The sequence below is a fragment of the Mytilus californianus genome, unplaced genomic scaffold (genome assembly GCF_021869535.1).
Source record: "Mytilus californianus isolate M0D057914Y unplaced genomic scaffold, xbMytCali1.0.p SCAF_6, whole genome shotgun sequence".
NCBI lineage: Eukaryota > Metazoa > Mollusca > Bivalvia > Mytilida > Mytilidae > Mytilus > Mytilus californianus.
This window is the reverse complement of record NW_026262712.1, coordinates 106,084,342-106,094,894: the sequence shown is the minus strand read 5'-3', so window position 1 is coordinate 106,094,894 and position 10,553 is coordinate 106,084,342. Positions and strand designations below refer to the sequence as shown.

General features: G+C 33.0%; 1 protein-coding gene across 1 annotated transcript in view; it reads left to right on the top strand.

The window, feature by feature from the left end:
* Positions 1 to 9,487: 9,487 nt before the first annotated feature.
* LOC127706307 (trifunctional purine biosynthetic protein adenosine-3-like) overlaps positions 9,488 to 10,553 on the top strand; it is a 43,215-nt gene continuing 42,149 nt past the window's right edge. The window contains exon 1 of the mRNA XM_052210823.1: positions 9,488 to 9,532. The gene's annotated coding sequence lies outside the window, so the exon portion shown is untranslated. The remainder of the gene's footprint in view (positions 9,533 to 10,553) is intronic.

The following is a 10,553-nucleotide window of genomic DNA, read 5'->3' as shown; positions in this document are numbered from 1 at the left end:
TGTTGGTTGGACTTATCAGAATTATCTGAGCATGAACCAGGTGAAGTACAATCTCTTGATGTAGAGTCCGTAGAGCTAAAGCTGTTGTCATCAGAGTGTAATGAGTCTTGTCGTTTCCTCTTGCATTGAGTACGTTGAACAGAGTTGGTAAGTGAAAGCATCATATCTGCTGTACATGACTGGCTGTTGTTTGGTAGATATATATCGTGGATATGATTGACAACTGCATCAGTGCGGACGGGATTCATGACCCTGCTACTCTTTGACAGTTGTTCAATGCTGAAAGACATCTTGGATGGTACGTTCTGTCGATAAGCCATTTGTGTATATTAGAAGTTAACTGCTGGAAGACACTTTGACAATGAGCTGCTCTAGTCAGTTTGTCTGTTTTATACCTACTCAAGGTGATTACTCATAATGAGCCATAACGGTTCTTATCAAAACAATTCAGTGGTCAGCTTGTGGAATCAGTGACTGTCATTCAAAGGCAACCCACGCTTCACTGATTTAAATCCAGTCGATTACAATTAACAATCCTAAGATAATTAGTTAAATGAGTGACGCTAATCAATTATGTCAAACAATTTAATGATTGTGAATCAGTTCTATTTAATAGATGATTATGTCATCCAAGCCAACAAAGTGATTTATAATTATGTCCAGTTTAATAAAAAAAAAAAGAAAAAGGAGCACCAAATGGAGAAAAGGTTGACTTGGACTATTGTAAAACATTACTAGGGTTTAAGAGGCCGACTGCTAATGTAATGGTATATTATTAATTAGGAAGACTTCCATTGTGATATGAGCAAAGTTTTAGGATGCTCAAATTATGATTTAAAATTCATGACATTGTAACTTGTATTATGAAGTCGTGCTACAAAGAATTAGTAGAAAATAGTAAAAAAAATGTACACACTGGGCAAATTGTATCAAGCAACTGTTATATGATCTTGGTATGAATGATTACTAGGATAACCAATGGTTACTATGTTTGGATACTTAATTAACCAAACAACTTTATATGAGATAAATATATTTTATTTGAGTGTCACACATTGATTGATACAGTACATATATACAAATGAATTTAAGTAATATCTTTAAAATTCAATCAATGCCCAGCCAAACAGTTGACCTATGAGGCACTTTAAAAACATACATGTACATATATACAATAAACTGCATGTTAATTTGTAAAATATTTCTAGAATTAAAAATCGCTTTCAAAATACAATCAAATATAAAATGTTATTATTAATTATATAAAATACATTTATTAGAGTTCCTATTAAAAAAAGTTATCAGTTGTCTTCTAAAATAGAAATAAATATAATAAAAATATAAATCTCAATGACTAAAAATGCCTTATTTTAAAGATTTGAGAAAAACAAATATGCTTAATGTTTAAAACTTAGACAAAAACTAGGCTATCAAAATAAAACATTGTATATCTTCAATCAAATGTAAATAATTTTCTTCTCATAAAACATTTCTGTAAAATTTTACATAGACATTTCTGAATTTGCTCGGATCTCATTATAAATATAAACTTATCCTCCATATGCATTGTATCAAAATTCTCAATTAAATAATTACATTCACAAAATAAATCATATCTTATGTCTGCATATAAAGGGCACTCCATCAGAAAATGTTTTTCAGTCTCTACATGTCCGAGATCGCAATATATACAAAGTCTATCTTCAATTGGAACTTACGGCCTGGAGTAGCGACCCGTCTCCAAGGCCAGAGATAACGAGCCGGCTCGAAACATAGCCATATATCCTTTGGTTAAGTGGAATGTTCATTTTTACATATGACTCAACGTTTACATAGATATAAGAAGATGTGGTATGAGTGCCAATGAGACAACTCTCCATCAAAGTCAAAATTTATAAAAGTAAACCATTATAGGTCACAGTACGGTCTTCAACACGGAGCCTTGGCTCACACCGAACAGTAAGCTATAAAGGGCCCCAAAAAAAATACTAGTGTAAAACCATTCAAACGGGAAAACCAACGTTCTAATCTATATAAAAAACGAGAAACGAGAAACACTTATGAACCACATCAACAAACGACAACTACTGAACATCAGACTCCTGACTTAGGACAGGTGCAAACAAATGCAGCGGGTTTAAACGTTTTAATGGTACCAAACCTTCACCCTTTTTCCTGAAACAATAGTGTAACATCACAACATAGAAAGACACACTATAAAATATCAACTGAAATAGCTTAACTCAATCAAAGGACAGTTTGTTTGTATAGTCTGTATGTACGGAGTTTGTTACCGTTTAATGTACCACGGTCGTTGAAAATGTCTTCACACCATTGATGATTGTCCAATTGTTCTAGCTTTTCGTTAATTATTTTCATAACGTATTTTGTGGATAAAGATGTGTCACTTATAAGTCCACATACATCAAGTTTAGTCACAAGTTTGTTTACTTCGAAAGTCCAACCTTTTCGTCGTCGCCCCGCCCAACGCCAAATTTTACTTGGGAGTCGATTGTTTTCAAGTCTGTGAAGTTTGCACAATAGCCGAAGACACGATTTCTGCAGTTTAATTTTGCATGATGTCCAACCCATGTCACCTCTTGTAGATAGGTTTGAAGTGTGTTTTCCAACATTCAGAAAGAATTTACATGCTCGAGTTTGAACGGATGAGATGCAACTAGTCCTTATATCCCCAAACACCACTTCCGTATAGAATAACTGGTTCTACCATTGTGTTGTATAACTTAGTAAATACGGAATGGGTCATACCTCCAGCTGTTATTACTTTTCCACATAATGCACCTAGAGCACGACTGGCGGCTTTAGATAGTTCTTTGGCATTTTTCTGGAATGTTTAGTGTTCATCCAACCATACACCAAGGTATTTGTATGAGTCGGTAAAAAGTAAAGTATGTCCACCACATGTAAACGTACTTTGCGAAATGTCTATCGAAGGTGGTCGGAAGTGAACTATCTTCGTCTTATTATCGTTTATCGACAATTTCCAGGCTTCACACCATTCCGTTACAATATCAAGCATGTTCTGTAAACAGGGTTCATTCGGCGCAAGTAATACGATGTCATCTGCGTACAGCAATAAACTCATCTGACAATCGTCTATTGGTACTCCACAATTTAAGGCGTTAATACTCTCCGAGAGGTCGTTAATGTATATCGAAAATAAAGATGGTGACAAAATACATCCCTGTTTTACGCCAATTGTCAAATCAAACCATGGAGTCAGATCGTCATTCACACGAACGGTACATTCGACGTTATCATAGAGGGATTGTACAGCACTAAGAAACTTTCCGCGTATTCCAATTTTTCGCAATTTATACCATAATAATGTTCGAGTGACAGTGTCGAATGCTTTTTTCATATCAATGAAGCATGCAAAAGTTGATTTCCGAGAAATTTTCCTATCGTTTAAAGTCTGGTAGAGTGAATGGATGTGTTCTTCGCAACTTCGACCTTTCCGAAAACCGTTTTGCTCTTCAATAAGTAGTTGTAATCTTCTAACCATTTTGTGAGACGTGCATTCAGTATGATGCAATAAATTTTACACGGAACCGATATCAACGTTATTCCTCTATAGTTCAATGGATTCCTGTCATCATCTGAATTTGGTTTTAATATAGGGTTAATGATGCTTCTATTCCACTCCGATGGTACTATTCCTAGATCAAAACATCCACTGATAATAATATACAGCAATTCTGCTGCTGAGTCGTTTTTCAGAACCTCGGCCGGAATATCGTCTATTCCCGGGGAAGTTCTTCTTATTTCATTTAATGTGTTTTTAAAACCTATATACAAAGTCCACTAATAGATGAGGGTCTGGGTTGGGTTTTAAAGAATCAAGAATAACTGACAAAATATATGCAGAATAGCTAGATGGCAAAAAAACCCAACAAAAATTGAATAAAGAAAAATATGGAAAAAAAGTAAAAAAAAAATAGAGGATAATGGGGTTTACAAAGAAAATGGGGCATTCAAATACAAAGAAAATGGGGCTCTCAAATTTAAAGAATGGAAATTAATGGGGACTCAAATATAAAGAATAGACCCTTTCTTTTAATAAAAAAAATTAAAATTAACTCACAGAACAACTTTCAATGAGAATAAGAAATAAGCATTGTATGACATACAAAAATTTAAAAGCAGAAAATTAACAAAAAAATACATTTTATTGTTTTAATCATACCTCTTACTGCCAAAAGAAAAAGAAGTGACACTTAAATGAAGCCGATTTTTTTTATAATAACTACTTACATATATTTTTCTTATTCAAAATTATAAAATCATTCTACATAGAATATGCCATTTACATCTACATATCTTCATAATGTACATACAGGGTACAGGTATTGAGCAAAATCGACACAACTTTTGTTTTCTGCAATAACATGCAATGCTTAGCATCACAAAAGAGTAAAAAAAAGAAAAAATGACACAATGAGAAGTAAAAAGAGAAATCAACTTCACATCATCAGATTTAATAGTAAGAAGTGAGGAATTTGTGTTGTATGGCGATGCAGAGAACATAGTGAAGAAACAATGAAAAATGGTCATGTCCAGCAACGTTTACCTTGTAACATAAATTTAAACGAATGGTTAAATGTTATCACCGCCTACATTCACTACAGTCACTTGCAAACCAATTTCTTAATTTGCATGCATCCGAAGGAGATATGATGTACATGTGTATATTGTATTAAACAACCTTCGATCAGCGCTTGAAGTCTGAAGCAAAAAAAAAGACACTTTCTTTACCACTTATTAAGAGTGTTTCTTCTCTATGTAGAAGCAGAAACTATATCAATTATGCCCATTTCTATACTTTTGTATAGTGGGACGTTTTTCAGATGTTAAAAAAATAAGGAGATGTGGTGTAATTGCCAATGAGACAACTATGCATCAAAGTTCAAATACAGTTGATGTAAACAATTATAGGCAATCGTACGGCCTTTAAAAAAGAAAAACCCATATAGTATAGTTGGCTATACAAGGCCTCGATATGTTTTTTTGTATGTGGGGTTTTTTTTTTTTTTTTTTGGCAGTCGTCAGTTAATTTTACTTTTTCTGTACGTTTCAAGAAGATAACTGTTTATCAGCTATTCGATCGTGACATTGAATAGTTGCCTTTCGAGGACTTGTTAGAAACAACAAAGCCGAATTGAACTCTTCATGACATTTTCTAGAGGTTAACATTATATAGATAACACATAGCTGAGAGGGTGATAGAGCAGATTGTTACCCCGGCCGAGAAAATATTGTCAACTGAGGCGAAGCCAAGTTTGACAATGTCTTTTCGAGGGGTAACAATCTGCTCTATCACCCTCTCAGCTATGTGTTATTTAATTTGTTATACTGAATGTTCTGTTATTACTGTCGATTAAGTTTCAAATTCAAAGTAATAAACTATGACGTCTTGTACATAACAACCATCCGTTTTTAATAAAGCGCACACTTGATCAAGCGTCTCTGTGAAGGGTAATAGAGTATTTGTCATATGATAGAGTCGTATTTCATAAAGCGCACACTTGATCAAGCGTCTCCGTGAAGGGTAATAGAGTATTTACCACAGAACACTGAGAATAGAGTAAACTGTCTCCCTCGTATTAACCAATCAAAATCTGGCATTTTGACATGCAGTATAATAACTTTAATTAGTATACAGAACTTCACTTTCTCTTCCACTGGCCTTTTATCAAGCCTACTAGAAAATGTACCTTCTTGTCAGGTGATTTCAAGAAAACTATAACTTAATTTTACTGTGTGCTATATATCGATAAGTTAAGTAAGCCCTTTTCAATTGAAATCTCCGATGTAACCATGCAGTTTGAGAATTTACCCTTCAGGTTGACTTTGTAAGTGTTTGTGCAAATAGCTCATAACTGTTGTACATAACTTCAACTGATGCAAGGTAATCTGTAGAGGAGTTAGATACAAAATTTTACATGTCATAGAACAGGTGTCATTATATTGTCGTGTTTTACAGGCAGTTCTTTTCCAGTGCTTATCAATGTGTGCAGATGTCACAGTGTGGTTTATAGATAAAAGAAGATGTGGTATGAGTGCCAATGAGACAACTCTCCATCCAATTCAAAATTTATAAAAGTAAACCATTATAGGTCAAAGTACGGTCATCAACACGGAGCCTTGGCTCACACCGAACAGCAAGCTATAAAGGGCCCCAAAAATTACAAGTGTAAAACCATTCAAACGGGAAAACCAACGGTCTAATCTATATAAAAAACGAGAAACGAGAAACACTTATGAACCACATCAACAAACGACAACTACTGAACATCAGATTCCTAACTTAGGACAGGTGCAAACAATTGCAGCGGGTTTAAACGTTTTAATGGTACCAAACCTTCACCCTTATCTGAGACAATAGTGTGACATCACCACATAGAAAAACACACTATAAAATATCAATTGAAATGGCTTAACTCAATCAAAAGACATATTAACACGAGTGAACATACACTTAACAAATAAATTTGATCTATGTTACAATACAAATACAAAAAAAATAAACTAAGAGAAGAATAATTAAAGTAACATGTTATACCGCTGTGAAATGTTAAACAATTTAAGAAAAACAATATACTTGAACAAAAATATCAGCCATTTGCAATTACTTTAAACACAGGTAAATAAAAATAATTTTGTTGTTAGGTTTACGTGTACAGTTCAAATAGAGAAAGGAAATATTTTTACAAAATAAATAATTTTGATGTTCATAGTACGAAGAAGTGAAAATTTATAGTAATACCAAACACTTATCAAAGCTGGTATATAGACCAGATATAATCCTGAATAACATTAAATAACAAAAAAGCATTACAATTAGTATCAACAGGTCATAAACAAGAAAGTACGATTTGAGAGTACTTGCAGTTACTGACAGCTAGTTAAAAGCCAAAAACAATTAATAATAAAAAAATCATGCATTAGAGACTAAAATCAACTAAAACACATCGTCAGTAATTCTTACGTAACAAGACATTTGTGCAACCCTTTCCATTTTTATGCCCCCGCTGTAGCCATTAAGTTTTACCCTTGTCCGTCCGTCCGTCCATACGTACGTCCCAAAGTTTGTTTCCGTTCTCCAACTTTAGTTTGTCTCAACCAAATGTTATGAAACTCATACACAATGCTTATTACCACAACACACAGATCAAGTATAAATTTTGGTGGCATCACTTTTACCGTTCTAGAGTTATGCCCTTCACAAATGGAAAAATTGCTGAATTTTTCGTTTCCATTCTCTAACTTTATTTTGTCTCAACCAAATGTTATGAAACTTATACACAATGCTTATTACTACAAAACACAGATCAAGTATGAATTTTGGTGGTGTCACTTTTACTGTTCTAGAGTTAATTAGTACATATCTTTTACTTTCTTTTCCACAGTTGTACCCTTTGATAAACAAGTGAAAGATAAATGGTCAAGATTTAATTATAACGACCTATGCATATGGTATCAAACATCTGTGTCTAGATATTCACAGAGAGATATTTTAAAATAGTGCTGTTGCTTCTACATAATGAGTTATAGTGGGCTTTGGGATTTGATTTGTAACAATAAAAACATTATGCATACTAGTCATTTAAATTTTTGACAAATCAGATAAAAAAAATCTGTTTCAACTGAAAATAAAACAAGTAAAATATTAAAAGACTATTCGTTAATATACATTTTTTACAACTTTTACTGTTTCCTTTTTACAGTATTCTCTATCAATTAAGTTATCTTGTAAGCTAATTAAATGTTTATTTAATTCATTGATGTCACTATTATTTCTTGTATTATTCACACACTGTAAATTAATGCACTGTAATTTATGTGTGTTTTGGATGTGCACTAGTGATTGGTAAATATTGATACATTTCTGTGTTTTTAATATACGTGACTTAACATCAAGAATTCCATTACTATGGAATCGATCACCTTTGTACACTTCGGTATCTAAATAGAGGGTGGTAATAAAAAAAGGGGGGGGGGGGGGTCTGAACACGGAAACACGTGAAACAACAAATCGCAAAAACGTTGCACGGAAAAAAAACACTCTGGAAAAAAGAAGCCAAGGAATAAAATCGTAAATGTTTAGGAAAAAAGTACCAAAAGTTATTACTCAGCCGTTCTTGGAGATCATGCAGTCATTATAAATTGACATGGCGACCCTGCTTGTGGTCACTTTTTAGCGTCCTCTAGTTGCATACGATTTAACATAGTAATACAATACTATTAATCAATGATAAATATCTTGGGAACAGTTAATCAGTTTATAATTTAAAACAATATCTGCATGGGCAGTCCCGGTTTACTTTTTAATCAAATGCGGGACAAGCACGGAAAAATACGAGTTCCGACACGAAACACGGGAAATAATTAAGGGAAAACACGAAGCACGCACGTCGAAACAAACACGAGAAAACGAGAAATAAAACGTCGAAACACGAAATCACGTGAAATAAAAAGGCCGAAAACGTTGCACGAAAATAACGCTTTACCACCCTCTAAATAGGTCATACTAGATGTCGACACCTCATATTAGAACTAAAGTAGATGGTTAATTTCGTTTGCTAGGTTAAAGAAATCTTCAACTTGCTCTAATTTTCCTGTGGACCATAAAACCGTCATCCCTATTGACAGTGTAATTTGATGTTTTCTCTCCATTGGAACTTACCTAAGATTTTAATGAATAGGACAGACAGATGCAGATCTGTGCATGTTGGTGAAAATATACCACCCATGAACGCTCCTATAATGTGTTTGTATAACAGTCCATTAAACTCAAATTCATTGTTTCAAAAAATTAATTTAACATGCAAATGCAGTTAAATATATATATATTTTGTTGAGAATCATTAAAGTATATTCTCATGTGTGTCAATTAATTCTAATGCATTGATAACAGTTTCTTCTAAATTATCAATGATCATATTTGTGTACCTTGACGTACATCATAGGCAATAAGAATGCATTCTTTTTTTACCTCGTGTGACTCTTTTTTATTAATGGAATCTTTTTATCTTGAATGTAAAAGTTATGCCTCTTCAATAATGGTTTTATAATTAGACCAAGTAAGTATCTCTCGCGGGAGAGTTGCATTTATTAATGATTGGTCGGTAACGAACATTATAATGTGTCCTGCTTGCTGACCAGTTCGCAATGCCTCATTACTTATTTCTAGATTAATTTTATAAATTTTTGGAAGAAGGTACATGTGTCCCCCATGTTTTGAATCATTATTATTCCTCAAGAAATTATACGTCTGGGAATCTATTTTTTTCCCTCATTGCTTTATATTTAACACTTCTCTCAACATGCCAAAATTGTAATGGTTTACAATAAAAAGAAACTATTATCTTCCACACACATGACCAAAAAGCAACTTGTTATTGTATCGCACGGAAATGGCGGGAAATATTGAACAAAGTAAGGTCATTTTATTATTTCCGGTTCACGGTAAACACGTGTTTCAAGACAATAACATTGCAAAGCACAGCAAGTAGGTTTAAAGTCACTATTCGTTTCTTTGAGTTTTCATGTAGCAATCTCAAACGCAATCTTAATGCCTGTTGGTACAAATTGTCTTAAATGTGCAGATTTACTCCTTCGTGCGTTATGCTCAACGTATTTTTCTCTCTCTATAAATAAGATGTGGTATGAGTGCCAAATATTGAAATAATGGCAAATTCATTTTCAATTATTTTTGTGTTTTTGTAAATATATATATAGGCCACGCAGCGCAAAACAGTATATGATCTTCAGATAACGGACTACTGAAAATCGAAAGAAAAAGAAGAAGAGACAACTCTCCAAGTCACAAAGTATAAAAAGTTAACAATTGTGTCAAAGTACGGCCTTAAACACGGGGTCTTGGCTCACCCCGAGCAGCAAGCTATAATGTGCCCCAAAAATTATTACTAGTGTAAAACAATTCAAACAGGAAAACCAACGTTCTAAGGGAGCAACCATTTAACTTCAAGTGGTGGGGTTATGGTTTTTTTGTGGAGTCAGAATTTTTTTTCGCGCCAAGTGAGAACAATTTTTTTTTAATTTTTCCACGCTATCAATCAAATTATTTTTTTCAAAATTTAACACTATATATATCAGTCAGGGGTACTACTTGTACAAGTAATTTTTATTTACTTGAAGAAGTAAATATTAATATACTTATATAAGTAAATATTAATATACTTATATTTATATAAGTAAATATTAATATACTTATGTTTATATAAGTAAATATTAATATACTTATATAAGTAAATTTGTAGGATACTTATACAAGTGTATTTTATTTACTTGTATAGGTAAAAAAAAATTGGGCTTAGTTGTGTCCCTTAGACATTCAAATTTTTTTACTTATACAAGTAAAAAAGTCATCCTATCTTCTATTCTTGAATTCTTAGGACTTCTTTGCTCTAATAGAATTTTTGATTGTCTATCCTTTGCAGATGTCTTTACTAATCATTTAAGTGTAATTTCATGGACAATGAAAATCTCATTTGTCTGTTATCTTCAGA